This window comes from Equus przewalskii, chromosome 1, assembly GCF_037783145.1.
Source record: "Equus przewalskii isolate Varuska chromosome 1, EquPr2, whole genome shotgun sequence".
In the NCBI taxonomy this organism is placed as follows: domain Eukaryota; kingdom Metazoa; phylum Chordata; class Mammalia; order Perissodactyla; family Equidae; genus Equus; species Equus przewalskii.
In genome coordinates this window covers 90,449,320-90,464,606 of record NC_091831.1, presented here as the reverse complement: position 1 = coordinate 90,464,606, position 15,287 = coordinate 90,449,320, and the positions used below count along the sequence as shown (strand labels likewise).

General features: G+C 48.0%; 1 long non-coding RNA gene across 1 annotated transcript; it reads left to right on the top strand.

Moving 5' to 3' along the window:
* The first annotated feature begins 1,045 nt into the window (after window positions 1–1,045).
* LOC139082994 (uncharacterized) lies at window positions 1,046–6,155 on the top strand. The gene is made up of 3 exons (XR_011539426.1): window positions 1,046–1,347; window positions 2,304–3,623; window positions 5,883–6,155. It is a non-coding gene; the product is annotated as an uncharacterized lncRNA (long non-coding RNA).
* The last annotated feature ends 9,132 nt before the right edge of the window (window positions 6,156–15,287 follow it).

Genomic DNA, 15,287 nt, shown 5'->3' with positions numbered 1-15,287 from the left:
GGAGATTATCATCCATTATGGTTTATTGTTGGCTATTATTTTCATAGAAAAGCTATTAATTTTTATGCATCAATTGGGTAACTAGTCACCTTATCAAATTCTATTCTTTAAAATTAATTCTTATGAAGATATTGTTTACATTCCACAAAATTCACCCTTTGAAAGTGTAAATTAATTCAGTATGCTTTATTATTCATGAAGTTGTGCAGCCATTACCACTCATTCCAGAATATTTCCATCATTCCAAAATGAAACTCTGGATCCGTTAGCGTCACTCTACAACCCCCACATTCCCTGCCCGCCCCCCCAGCCCTCAGCCCCAAGCAACTGTGAATCTGCTTTCCGCCTATTGTGGACACAGCAGAATCATATAGTATGTGACCTCATGTGTCTGCTTCTTTCGCTGAGCAGACTGTTCTCAAGGTTCACACATGTTGTGGCATAAGTCAGTGCTTCACTCCTTTTCATGGCTGAGTAATATTCCACGGTATGGACAGACCACTCTGTTTGTCCGTCCACCAGTTGAAGGATGCGTGGACTGTTCTCACTTTCTGGCTATAACGGATGCTGCTGCTGTGAACACTCGTGCACAGCTGTTTGTGTGGACACGTGTTTTCATTTCTCTTGGGCACACACCCAGGAGTGGAATCGCTGGGTCACATGGTAACTCTAAGTTTAACTTTTTGAGGAACTGCCAAATTATTTTCCAAAGTGGCTGCACCATCTTATGTTCCCACCAGCGGCATATGAGGGTTCAAATTCTCCACATTTTTGTCAGCACGTTTTATCATCTGTCTTTTTTATTTTAGTGGATGCGAAGTAGTGTCTCACTGTGGCTTTGATTCTCATTTTCCCAACGACTAACGATGTTAAATCTCTTTTCACGTGCTTATTTGCTATTTGTGTGTCTTCTTTGGGGAAATGTCTATTCAGATCCTTTGCCCGGTTTTTAATTGTTTTTTTTGTGTGTGTTCCATTTTATTATTGAGTTTGAGCTCTTTATGTATTCTAGATACAAATCTCTTATCAGATGTCTGATTTCCAGGTATATGCATGTGGCCCAAGCTGAGCCAATCAGAGTCCATCTTGGAACTTTCCTGCTGGATCCGTGGGGAGAGGCATTCTTTCTTTTTCCTGCTACTCGCGAACTTTAAGTGTGAGTCAAACCAGAGCTTCTTGCCACCATCTTTCTTCGCTACAAGGAGAAAGCCATCTGCAGTTGCAGAGAATGAGGCCAACGTGAGAGGAGAAGCAGAGGGAAGTGGTGGCAGGCTGGTCAGGGCTGAGCTGTCAGACTCCGGTTCCCGCCGGGCCCGAAGCAAAGCTGCCCCTGGACTTGTCAGCCCCGTGAGTCAAGAAAGCATCCCTTTATGTTTTCCCTTAAGAGAGTTTGAGTCTTATCTCTTGCAATCAAAAGTCCTGAGCAGTCTAGGAAATCTAAGCACTTCTGTTCTACTGAGGGTTATTTTTGTTTTAAAAATCAAGAATACATATTGGAGTTTGCAAAGTTCCTATTGGGATGTTCTTGTGCTTTCTCTCCTTTGATTTGTTAAAATAATGCATTAATAGATTTCCTAATATTTAACTACCTTTTTTTTTTTTAAAGATTGGCACCTGAGCTAACATCTATTACCAATCTTCTTTTTTCTCTTTTTTTCCCTCTCCAAAGCCCCCCAGTACATAGTTGTGTATTTTAATTGTGGGTCCTTCTAGTTGTGGCATGTGGGACGCCGCCTCAGCGTGGCCTTATGTCCACACCCAGGATCCGAACCTGCGAAACCCTGGGCCGCCAAAGCGGAGTGTGCAAACTTAACCACTCGGCCACGGGGCTGACCCCAACTACATTTTTATTCCAAGGATGGATCCCACTTGGTCATAAAAAAAACCTTATTTGTTCTCTTTTAAATTAAATTTTACATCAATATTTATAAGTATAATTTGTCACTGGGGGGGGGGATCAGAAAATTGGTGGATTATGATCCGTATCCAGGTGGTTGACAAATTTTCTTTGGCCTATCAATATTTCAAAACTGGGAGCGTAAATGTGAAAATCCAGCTTTTCTTGAAAAACGAGGGTGGCTCAGTGGAGCTGCCTTTCTGTGTGGAAAGACCGTCTGGGGGGGAGGCTGGTGGTCACCTTTAGACTGGACATGCTCTCCCGTCCCCCGGGAGCCCAGCACTCACCCATGTGCACGCGAGTATTTCCAGTCGGTCATTGTCACACATTTTGCTCACCTGTGTGGTCAGCGAGGTCACTTGAATTTTGCCCCTCTAAGTTTTCTGTCTTGTGCTGTTCTTTGCAGGTCCGCGCGGCCCTGGAAAGGAATGACGCATTCTTTGAAAGGTTGGAAGAACTCACCTGTGAAAATATTGGCCTTGGTGCTTATTCTTTATAAGTCTTTTATTTTCTCCTCAATGTTTCACCCTTCCCAACTTGTCTGAGCCTGTTGTCCTTCCCATCGGAGCTGCAGTCTGGGAAGAGCTCACGCTGTCCCCACCTTCCTGCGGCCTGACAGCACAGTGTGGGGAGGAGAGATGTCCGAGTTCCTGGGCCGCCTTACAGGAAGGCAGGCTCCACCTTGATCTGGAAAGATGTCTGCTGGACGGGAGCAGGAGGGGTGTCTGTTTCCTGGGAGGTGGGAGACCCGTCTTTGGCCTTTGCGTCCTTCCCCCAGCTCCGCTCTGAGCCCTGGAGATGGTTCTGGCAGCCCTCAGACATCGTCCCTATTCCACTGGGGAAAGCTGGTGAGGCAGGAAGTCAGGGCTCCTGCTGGTGAAGGACTTTGCACGTTTTCCCAGGCTGTGCAATCGTCTGCTCAGATCAACTTCCCTGCAAATTGGAGGACATAGGGAGAATCCTTAGGCTTCTCCCCATCCCTCTGGGCTTCCTCTCTTTCCTATCAGCTTGAAGGGAGAGGAGCAGACGGGGCATCTATGCCACACTGCTCCAGCCTCGTCCATCTCTTCCCTTGGTCATCATTTTTGGAAGTTTGTGGTTTCCAAGGCTAAGGAAACCTGACTTTGTGGAAGTCAGTAAAGGACAACATGTTATCATCATAGATGCTTTCACGGTGGAGGTGCTCCCTGCGCTGGTCTGGAATCAGTCAAGGGAAGTTGCCTTGTAGCGTGACCCACAGCGATGACTTTTAGTTATCCCGTAATAACCTGAAACAATCGTTTAGATAAACATTCAACCTTCTAGACAAGAATTTTCTAAAAAATGCCTCAATTGCATAGACTAACGCCTGCTTCAGAAAGGAATCCTGCGTCTCTGAGGGTGGAACAGAGATGCAGGAAGCTCGGACTTTCATGAGACTGGATCAGACCTTACACTTCTGTGGCCGCTACAGCCAGAGACCAGTTTTGAGACCAAGTTTTCAGGGACCACGGACTGTGCAAACATGAGCTGTGACTGGGGGAAGCACAGTGGACATCGATTGCTTTTGTCTGCTCAGCCCTTTTCTTTGTCATACGGTGACAGATGTTGACCTCCTGGCCAAAAGGATTGGACATATGATCCAAGGCAAGGAAATCAAAGTCCTCTTAGGGGATTTTTGCAAATGAGATCTGGAAGAGAGAGGCCTGCTTTTCTCAGCAGCCGAGCGCTGTGGTCCGTGTGAAAAGTGAGTCTGAGGGGGAACAAAACCAACATAAGGAGCCGTGAGAGGAAGAGCAAGCTCAGGGTTCCGCTAATTTATGAAGCTGGCTCCATTCCTGCCTTCCCCATGCTTTGGCTATTGATTTGATAAATTCCATCTTTGCCACGCTCATTGGGGTCGGCTTTGGGGAATCTGCAGAGTCGCGACTAGTGGGCTGTTCCTCAGCGGCAGACGTGAGAGGTTGCATGCAGGCATGACTATTGCACGGGCTCCACACCTCCGATCCCTAGAGAATTTAAGTCGTTGCTTTGTCACAGAAGACTTGAGATGCAGACTCCCTAAATTAGAATTTCGACACCACTCCTATCGCTTTAGTGAGCATGGTTTTTATTTTTGATGTTTGAATTTTTGAGAAATCGTTATTAGCGTATATGCTTGAGAGAACAAGGCATCTGATGAAGGGAGATTCATTGAGAGTTCCCTTCTGGAGAAGGGTCCCCAAAGGGTATGAGCTGGCAGTGGTGTCAGGGTGCTGGGAGGCAGAAGAGCTGCGAAGGAGCTAGTCTGCTCCTCCTCAAAGCCATTGGGAGCCATCCATGGGGACCCAACCCATTCCTGATCACCATCCTTGGCTGAGGGACCCCTCAAGCTCGCTGAGGCTTGATCGCCTTGCCTTTCTCTCCGTGGCATGTGTATGTTTATTTGGTGTCCCCCTAGGTCTTACGCCGTGTGGACAGGAAGAGATCACTTGTAGAGATCATCACCAACAGCATCGAAAGTCCTGTGACTGGGCTGGGAAGGGTGGATGGGGCACCACCTGACACCATCCGCTCCCTAGAGGGGGTCTGGGGAGAGATTTCTTCCAGCGCCTGAGTCCCCTGGCCTAGGAGTGACGTGTGGCCCTGGGCTATTGGTGGGGAAGTAGTCCTGGGCCGGTAGGATCCTCCAACCAATCGGGGGAAGTTACAGCGTCGTGCAGTCTCTCTTATTATCCACATTTATGGCTACCTCAACTCATTCTAAAATTATGCAGTAACTATTGAGCAGCCACCGTTTTTGAACACCTGCTGCGTGCTAGCACTTCTTATATGCAGTGCTGTTCCTCGCTGTAATCTCGGAGAGTTGGTTTTGTTACTCCTGATTTGCAGTTGAGGATACCGAGGCTTCAAGGTGTAGACAGCTCACCCAAAGTCTCCTTCTAGGAAGGGACAGAGGGGAGATTTGAAACCGGGTGGTCTGTCTCTGAACCAGTGCTCTTTGCACCCTTCCAGTGGCTTCTCCTCTGGCCAGCTTTCCAATGATGCCAGTGCTGGGGCCCCACCCCAGACCAGGGAAACAGAGTCTCTGGGAATTGGGGACCAGGTGCTGGTAGGTTTTTCAAGCTCCCCAGATGATGCCAATGTGCAACCGGTGATGGGAGCCTTTGCATTGGGCCATGCTGCCCCTCCTCAGTGCCACGTCCAGTTTCTCGGCCATCCTCATCTCCCCTCTTTGCTTCACGCCCTACAGCCAACCTCTTAGCACATCCTGTTGGCCTCACCTTCAAAACCTGCCTAGAATTGCACGCTGCCCACAGCCCCGCTGCTCCCGTCCCGAGTGCATCTCCTGGCTGGACCATTCTGTTGTCTCCTTTTGATCTTCCTGCCTCTCTCTTTGCCCTGCTGCCATCCATTGTCGGCACAGCAGCCAGAATGATTCTTGTCATAAATGTCAGATCAGGTCAGTCCTCGCTCGGAACCTCAGAGCAAAACCCAAAGTCTTTCCCAAGTCTAGACGTCCTCTCTGCTCTAGCTCTCATCTCTCTCTGACCTCAGGTCCTGCCAAGTCGCCCCCTTGCGTCCTTCCCTGAATGTGAACTGGAGTCTCAGCTGGTGCTGGAGCACGCCCACAGTCTTCTGCTCAGGGCCTTTGCACTTCCTGTTCCTTCTGCCTAGATCCGTCTTCCCCCAAAATAGCCTGGAAGCTCACTCGTGCAGCTCCTTCCTCCTCTGCTCAAACGTGCCCTCGGCTGAGGGGCCTCCCCAGACCACTCATCCGTGACGGCAGACTCTCAGCCCACGTTCACTCTGCAGCCGTCCTCGTGCCTCCTAACACACCCAGTGCTGTCATCGTTTTCCTTTGGTCTGTCTTTCCTCCCTAGAATGTCAGCTCCGTAAGAGCAAGGACTTGCTTTTCTTCATTGTTCCATCCCAAGCACCTGAAATGGGCCCTGTTTGGTGAGTATTTGTAGAATGAGTGAAAAAATAGAACACAACTTTTTTTTTCTTTTTCCTTTTTCTTTAGCTGAGGAAGACTGGCCCTGAGCTAACATTCGTGCCCATCTTCCTCTACTTTACATGTGGGATGCCTACCACAGCATGGCTTGACAAGCGGTGCCATGTCCGTACCCAGGATCCAAACCGGTGAACCCTGGGCGGCCGAATCGGAACGTGCGCCCTTAACCACTGCGCCACCAGGCCGGCCCCAAACACAACATTTTTTAATGTGAGAAATTAAATGGGAAAATAAGATGAAGAAAAATAAAACAAAGCCATGGGTAACGTTAATGCCCACAATACGTTCTGCGTATCTTGTATGTTTTGTATGTTTTTCTCAAGTGTTGAATGCAAATTTGGCTTTTGGCCTTAAGTAACCAACAGAAAAAGGGAAATGGCACTAAATGTCCTTAAGAAAGATAGAAGTCTGCTGCACAGGGAAACCCCGGCTATTCCTGAGGCTGAGATGGACGTCAGAGGACCAACTCAATCCTCCTCAGATGTCACAGCACGGGAAAGCGGACAACAGCCCCAGGTTCACATTAACTCTTTATCCGGCTACCAGATTAAACCACTTTTTCAGGATTCCCCTGCTAGCCAAGCCTGTGTCTAATTACTCACTCGTCCTTCTGAGCATCAGCGAGGGTGCCCTGTGCTGCAGCCAGAGGAGTTTGTGTCCTCCCCAGGGGGACCAGCTCTTCCGGTTTGTCTGGAACAGAAAGGGCTACAGAGACGTGGGACTCGTGGCATTGAAGCCGGAAAGCCCAGACGAACTGGGTTCGAGTCACTCACCCCACCTGGTTGTCTTAGGGTCCAGCCTTCGAGTTGCTCTCTTGAGAAAAACTCACTGAGTTAGAGGACGGATGACTTCTCTCTTCAGGATGGGAGGTTTGTCGTGGTGGGGAAGCTGAGTTCCTGTTTTCTTTATCTGACCCGTAAGGAAGTAAAGAGGGCAGAATTTGGAATGTGGGATAACACTGCAGAGCCTGAGATCAAGCCTTCAGAACACGAACAGGTGAACGGAAGGGACCATCAGGCGGGTTTCGGGTGTAAAGGCACAGACCTCCGGAGCTCAGGCAGACGCAGAGACCGTGGTCCCCGGAGAGCAGGGAGAAATGATGCCAGAGGGGCGAGCACGCAGACCCCAGGAAAAAGGGGCCACTAGGCAGTTGTTGGCAGCCAGCTGGAGAGCTATGGGGGAGGAAGCCCCCGTTTGAGGGCCTCCAGGCTGTGTAGACTCTGCCTTCCTTCCAGCTGTGACCGCTAAGCAGCTCAGAGAGGCCTGTCTTTTCTTCTTTTAATTGAGACATAATTGGCACGACATTGCGTAAGTCTAAGGTGTGCACGCGTTGATTTGATATGTCTATATATCGCGGTGCGATCACCACTGCGGCTTTAGCTACACGTCACGTCCTTATCATCTCATTTTTGTGGTGGGAACAATTAAGATCTAGTCTCTTAGCAACTTTGAAGCTTACAACACAGGATTGTTGATTACAGTCTCTATGCTCTGCATTAGGTCTCCAGGACTGACTTATCTCCTAGTTGCACTTTTGTCTCCTGAAACAACACCCTAATTCCATAAATACTGCATCTTCCTTATCCGTCCTTCCGTTGATGGGTCCTTAGGTTGTTTCCATGTCTTGGCTGTTGTGAATGATGCTGCAATGAAACTGGGAGTGCAGATGTCTCTTCAAGATCCTGTTTTCATTTCTTTGGGGTATACACCCAGAAGGGGAATTGCTGGATCATATGGTAGTTCTATTTTTTATTTTTTTGAGGAACCTCCATGCTGTTTTCCATAGTGGCTGTGTCAATTTGCACTCTCACCAGCAGTGTACGAGGGTTCCCTTTTCTCCACGTCCTCTCCAACACTTGTCATCTCTTGTCTTCTTAATGATGCCCATTCTGACGGGTGTGAGGCGATATCTCCTTGTGAGAGGTTTGGATTCCCCTTTCCCTCATGACTGGTGACGCTGAGGACCTTTTCATGTCCCTGATGGACATCCGTACGTCTTCTCTGGACAAATATCTGCTTAGTTAGCAGAGGCCTGTCTTGCACCATCTTACATCCATCCAGAAACGGTGCATCTGCCACATGAGAGCTTTAAAAAGGACAGGCTCAGGTTGTCACAGTTAGGTTCCCTGACCACAGGACCTTGTCTCATCATTTTTCCCTGACTCACAGGGAAGCCTTGGTTTTCAGGAAATTGTAAAGTCGTGCTCCTCCCTCTGCAACTCGGTTATAGACTTTATAAAAGTATCGGGTAGGGCTGGCCCGGTGGCACAGTGGTTAAGTTTGCATGTTCCGCTTCTCGGCAGCCCAGGGTTCACCAGTTTGGATCCCGGGTGTGAACATGGCACCACTTGGCAAAGCCATGCTGTGGTAGACTTCCCACGTACCAAGTAGAGGAAGATGAGCATGGATGTTACCTCAGGGCCAGTCTTCCTCAGCAAAAAGAGGAGGACTGGCGGTAGTTAGGTCAGGTCTAATCTTCCTCAAAAAAAAAGAAAAAAAAGTATAGGGTAACTAAGGAAAAAACTAACATCTTTTAATTTCCACAAATCCAGAGATGATGATAATGATTTAATAAATGGCCTTCCAGCTTTTTATATACGTATATATTTTTTAAGCCTGGGGCTATACTATTTTGTTTTCTAACCTGATTTCATTCATGTATATGCTTTATAAGTGTAAAATATGTGCATAGACAATCTAAACTCAAGGCACATTGTATACCTAGTTCAGTATCCTGTTTTCTAGACTATAATGTGCCATTTTTGTATATCATTGTTATCTTCTGGAAGTGCATCTTTGACCGTGCACCCCATTCCTACACGTGGATGCAAAGCAATCTGTTTAAACATCTCTCTATTGGGGATTTTAATTCTATTATTTTTTTTTTTTTGCTTGAGGAAGATTGTCACTGAGCTAACATCTGTGCCAGTCTTCCTATATTTTGTGTGTGGGTCACTGCCACAGAATGGCCACTAATGACTGGTGTGGGTCCACACCCAGGATTTGAACCCATGAACCCAGGCTGCTGAAGTGAAGAGTGCCAAACTTAACTGCTGTGCTATGGGGCTGGCCCCCTCTTCCTAATTTTTAAAAAAATTTTTTTTCCCTTTTTCTGTTTTTCTTTTTTTTTTTTTGAGGAAGATTAGCCCTGAGCTAACTGCTGCCAATCCTCTCTTTTTGCTGAGGAAGACTGGCCCTGAGCTAACATCCGTGCCCATCTTCCTCTACAGCATGGTTTGACCATCAGTGCCACGTCCGCACCTGGGATCTGAACTGGTGAACCCCGGGCAACCGAAGCCGAGTGTGTGCACTTAAAAAGTGCCACTGAGCTGGGCTTTCCTCTTTCTAATTTTTTGATATTAAATGTAACCTGGTAGCATGCATCCTTGAGGAAATCTTTGCTCGCTTCCCCATCATTTCCTTGGGCTGGATTCCTAGAAGTGGGTCAAGGAGGACACACGGATTTAAGGCTCTTACTACATATTGACACATTGTTGTCCAGAAAGACTCAATTGGTTTACACTCTTCCCCTTAATGAGTGAAACTGATCCCTGTGACTCTTGCTGGAGTTACATGTTATTGTCAGAAAATATTTGTCAATTTGATGGGTTAAAAAAGTTATTTCAATTTGCATTTCTTTGATTAGTCGTGGGGTTGATTTTTTTAAACTTATTTATTCTTTTTTTTTTAAGATTGGCACCTGAGCTAACAACTGTTGCCAATCTTCTTTTTTTTCCCCCTGCTTTTTCTCCCCAAATCCCCCCAGTACATAGTTGTATATTTTAGTTGTGAGTCTTTCTAGTTGTGGTGTGTGGGACTCCGCCTCAGCATGGCCTGATGATCGGTGCCGTGTCCGCGCCCAGTATCGAAACCCTGGGCCGCCACAGCGGAGCGCAGGGACTTAACCACTCGGCCATGGGCCGGCCCCAAAACATATTTATTCTTATTCTTTTGTGAATAACCCTTTTATTTTTGCCCGTTGTCTTTTTCTAAAAAGACTGTTGATTTTTTCTTAGTTAACTCTTTATGAATTATGAATATTAATTTTTGCTGTGTTATTGAAAGTTTATTTGCAATTTATTTGTCTTCTAATTGAATTCAGAATTTTTTTGTTCTACATTCGAAGTTTTAAAATCCGATTGATCTCTTTTTGTGATTTTATTTTCATTTCATTTGTTCTTAGAAAGTTCTTATAGTAGTTAAATTTTACTGTAAGTTAAGTTAATTTTACTGTAAGTTTACTGTAAGTTAAAATTTACTAAGTTTTGAAATCATAAAATAATCAAAATACTAAAGTTTTAATGTTCAACTCAGAAAAATCATTTTTTGTAATTTTGAAAAAAATGCAGAAAAGTATAGAGACTAATTTAAAAAATATTCATTGTAATCTGCTACTGAAATTTAACAGTTACTATTATTTTGTCCCATTTTCTTCCGATTTTTAAAATGTAAGGAATAGAACGTCACTGAAGTCTCCTCCGTCTTAGCCCCATCCTCCCTTTTCCTCCTCAGAACAAACCCCATCATGGGATCTGTGGTGCTCTTCAGGCCCTGTTTTTACGCTTTTGTTACATTTTACTTTCTCAAAATAGCATGTAGTATTATTTTGTGTATTTAAAGAAGTGAAGGAATTCTATCATACTGGATACATTCTGAAACTTTCCTTTTTTTAACCCAAGATCTATTTTTGAGATTCATCCATTTGGATTCTGAGATCCAGCTTCTCTGATTGCTGTATGACAGTCGAACAAATGGGCAGATCCTGCTTTTCAGTCTGTCCCCTCCTGCCACACCTGGGTGGGCCCGGTGCTCTTACCTGCAGTCTGTTCCCTCCAGCGCGTCCTGCACTGGGTCATCGCTCTGAAACGTCACGGGTCAAGTCTCCCAGGGTCGTCTCTAGGACGGGGGCCAGCAGGCAGGAAGTGGCTGGGGAGCGCTCCGGGCATTGACACGGGTGGGAGAGGAGCAGGTGGCAGAGGGGGAAATCGGGCCACGGTCCAGCCTTAGGAAGTGCTGCCAGCCCCGCCAAGGCCTCTGGGCTCGGAGGACCCTCAGAGTTGCTGCGAGATGGGGCCAGCATCTGGGCCTTCGCACCCTGCGTCTAACAGCTGCTGGGCGTGAGCTGCCCGGGGAGGCGAGCGTGGCCTGGGGCGAGGGGGCCAGGCGCCTTTCAGAGGAGGGCTGACCGCGGCAGCTCGTCCGGCCGCCGGGGCCTCAGGCCTTCAGGCTCTACGGGGCCTCTGGGCCGCACACCTCAGTGTCCGCTGCGGTTGTCTCGTCATGTTACTGCCTGCAGAATCGAGTGCTTTCTGCAATTGTTTGGAGGGCTGAGTTCTCCAAGGGAAACTGAGGCATGGACGGCCCTCTCCTGCAGGTCTTCTTGGTCCAGGCTTGGAGTGTTCTGTGGGTCTGCGGCAGACTTGATCCACTCGCATCCTAGGAGCTTCTTCTTCACGTGTGCAACCTGATTTGGTCCTATCTGTACTCTATGTGCCCCCCCCCAAATTGTGTGAAGTTATTGACATGTAGATTAATTGACTCCTTCATTTTGTTCGTTCACAAATATTTGTTGAGCACCTACTGTGTGCCCAGGTGTGCTGCCAGGGGTTGGAGTTACAGCGCTCAGAGCTCACATCCCAGAGGGAAAGGCAGACAGCAGACCAACATACAAATAAGTAATATGATGATAGACAGGGATACGATCAATGAAAAAAAATCAAATCAGGTTAAAAGGGATAGAGAACAGAGGAAGGAGGGGACATGCCTTTCAACAGGGACCTCGGAAGTTTTTATGATAAAGAGACTTTTTACCAGAGACCAGAAGGAAACGAAGGAGTGAAAAGTATGTGTTTCTGGGAGAAGAGTGTTCTTTGCACAGCAGCTGCAAAAGTCCTGAGGCAGGAGAAAGCTTGGCATGTTTGAGGAACATCAGAAAGGTCGGCGTGGCTGGAGTGGAGTGAGAGATGTCCAGCATGTAGAGGTCAGAAAGAAGGTGAGGCCAGCTGAGAGGCCAGCTGGGCAGGAGGAAAACGAGGCGGAGCAGGACCCACGGCAGCCGTGTGCAGACAGCATTCCAAGAAGGAGGCATGGTCACCTGCGTCAGATCCTGTGAAGAGCTCGCCTTCCCCCAGTCGCCGCTGCTCTCATGGTGTTTCCCAGATCAAAGCACGGCTTGGTCATCTCCGTTGCAAATTGGGTGGGAGGGAAATTAAACGCATAATTTCCAGCCTTGGTCTTGACTGGCATTGTCGAATATGACTGAAATGAAGTGAGTCACTCACTTGGAAGAAAGAGGTCACTATATTGGGCTTTTCCTCTTTTCTTCAGACCCCTCCGACGCCGGCTTCGAGGCTGTCACCCCCCAGCAGTGCGTCCCTTTCCGCTGGAGGCCCGCGGCTGGATGCTGGCGCACTCAGCCGGTCCTTCGTCCTCCGACTGCGCTTGCTCACCGCACCGCCGTTCTCCTCCGACTTCTGCTCAATCGCTTTGTTATATTCATCTTTACACCCCTCGCGGCTTGTGGCCCAGCTTCCCACATGCCGTGGACTCTCATTTTCTGTGAAGTATAAAATTTTCTTCTCCTCAGTATAATTTTTCACTTTAATAAAACACTGTCTGCTCCAGTTTTTGGCAGAGGACACGCGGGGCTGTGATTGTTGGCAACATCACTATCTACTGAAGCAAAGGGAAGAGATACCAGAGCTTCTAATGAGGTCTGGGGACAAGCCAGTCTCTGCGGCTCCCTTTGGTCTCTGCCTTTTCAAATCACAATGGAAACTGCTATTGTGGGTAAAGACAAACAGAACCCCGGGCTCCTTCTGAGGAAGGGCATAGCCGCCTTCTCTTGAGGATCTTGATGACCCCCCGATCCTACAGGAGTCCAGAACCCCCAGCGTCTTGTTAGATGTGAAGTTCGGCCCCTGCAAGTATCCGGAGGCCTCTGTTTCTCGTTGGGAAGACACAACTAGCCTAACTCATCCCAAGTCTGGGGGCGAGAGTCACGTTACCCCAAACCGCCGCTCCTACAAGCCTGCTTGAGTGCAAAGAAGTTGCCCCACGTCCAGTTTATTCTGGCTGGTCGCCGTCCACAGTACCCGGCAGGTCAGGAAAGGCCGAGAACGGAGCATCAGGACGTGGGAGAACCATGACCTCAGACTTTGAGAAAGTGACTCTGCAGATGCACAGTCACTGTCCATTTTTGTAAAGCTCACCGGCGCTCTCAGACCCGCCGTTCGCTCAGGGGAGCTGCCAAAATGCCAAGGACGTTAGGAAATAACGATTTCCGTTTAAGACAAGTGCTGTCTGCGCTCACTTTGGCCTTCTCGGAGAGTGGCCGTGTTGAGAGACAAAATTCAACCGAGTCAACGTGATGATGGAATTGGCTTTGTTAAGTGATTCATGAGTCGGGCAGCGTCTCCTCTGGCAAGCCAGAGAGACACTCTGAGGAGTTCCAGAAAATGGAAGGTTTTTCTAGGAAGGAGGGTGGGGCAGAGAAGTCATTAACAAAAGGAAAGAAAGGAGTATTTTGGACCTGGACGTCACCTCCTCGGGAGGAAGGGGAGGCAAGGGTTCATCACGCAAGTCACGTCTTCTTCCTCTGGGGTGGAGAGGCCCTCAGGCCGGATCGCCCACTGGTGCTGGCCAGGAAACTCCAGACTGTTCAATTAAGGCTACAGTTCCAGGCAAGGTAAAAACCACACTTGGGTTTGGTGTTCAATCTAGGTTTGGTCTCACGGGCTTTAGCACAAGTGACACCATTTTGGGCCTGTGGTCTTCCTTTTTAAGAATTTCCCTCTTTCAGTCAGACTCTCGGCTTGATTGAGAGATGTGGTCAAACTTAAAGCATTAGAGGCGTGCCGGGCTCCCACCCCGTCGTTCGAGCAGCCTTGTTGACCCTTGGAGTGGTGTCCACCCGCCGTGATGTCTTGCTTCATCCCGTGGCACTCACAGGTCACAGCTCCAGGCCCGCAAATTTCAAGGTGGCCATTCTCTCCACTCCTTTTCTGATGGTCCAGTTTTGGGGAGATCATTTGCTTGACAATTAACGGCTGCAAAAATGTATTTAAGTCTTTTGAGAGAACACAGTGTCCCGGGGGATTTTTATAGTAACTACAAGTGGGACAATTCCTGGTGTTCACAGTGCCCTTCGGAGCTATGGACCCAAGACTCAAATCAATCAAACTCAAATAAGTCAAAAAAAGACCCTGTTGAAGGAACCATCTTTTTAAGCCAAGTGGCTTGCTCAGTGATCTCATGTAACTGAGTTTCGACTTTCCCAGAAGTGTTGGTCCATGTGTAGCAGGTGGCGTTGGCCGTGGCACAGACATCTCCTCGCTCAGTTAACGATAATCAAGGGCTATCGTATTATCAAGGGCAACCTTGGCCGGAGAGCTCAAAGATTTTTTGCTGGGCAGCTACCGTCCCTGCAACGGAATCTGCAATGACTTCAAGAGTCAAGGAGCGTTCTGATCACGGCCTCATCTACACTTATTCCTAACCACGACAGTGGGGCCTTGCCAAAGGGAACGTGCTCTGAACCATAAAAAGCCTCCTGGTACGTCCTTTCTAGGACAGTTAGGGGCACAGATAACCAAAGAGGTGTTGCCCAGCTGTGCACCAGCCATCCAGGTGTTCATAGGCCCAAGGAGAGCGATAACTACCCCAGATGAGGATGAATTCTGTCAGGATGTGGGCCACTTCCCGTAAGGTGGTGAGTCAGTGGGTTCATTCACAGGAATTGTCACATTTGCCTGTTCAAGCCGGGGGTCAGATAGGCTTTATCCTGGCCTGAGATAAAATGTTGTTCTAAATTCCAGAGGTTAGTCCCCCCATAGCGACGGATGGGAGATATGGATGACGGCATTACCTCCCCAGGCCAACGCTGGAATAAAGGAAAGAAAAGGAAGGAGAAAGGGTTTCGTGTTTAGTTTAAGCACGGAGTCTTGGTCCTCATCTTGGGTGGAAGCAGCCCGTGTTGACGTGGCCATTTCCCTTCCTTGTCAGTTTGACTCCTAGGTCTCCAGCGTTTGGACAGGACCAGGCGTCAGGTGGGGTCTTCACTTGGGAGAAGAATAGCCGAGGTTCAAGTCCCAAAGTCTGGTTACCATCGGGCGACTGAAGAGGGCCTGGGGTAGCCCCTTCAGAGGAGTTGAGTAATTCCAGATCAGAGGAGCGGGAGAAAATCGGAAACATTAGTTTGGTGAGCTGTAGCCAGATATCTGAGGAGATGAATTCAGGATCCAGTCCAGTCTACGGGTGTATAACCAAACCTTGAAGACAATTAACAGGGTAACATCTAATCTCTACAAAGGTGCAAACATAACTTTTCTCTTTACAATTACCCCCATTTTTTTTACCAAGATAATCGTAATAAAACTAAGTTTGTTGGCATTAAACTTGGCCTGATTACTTACA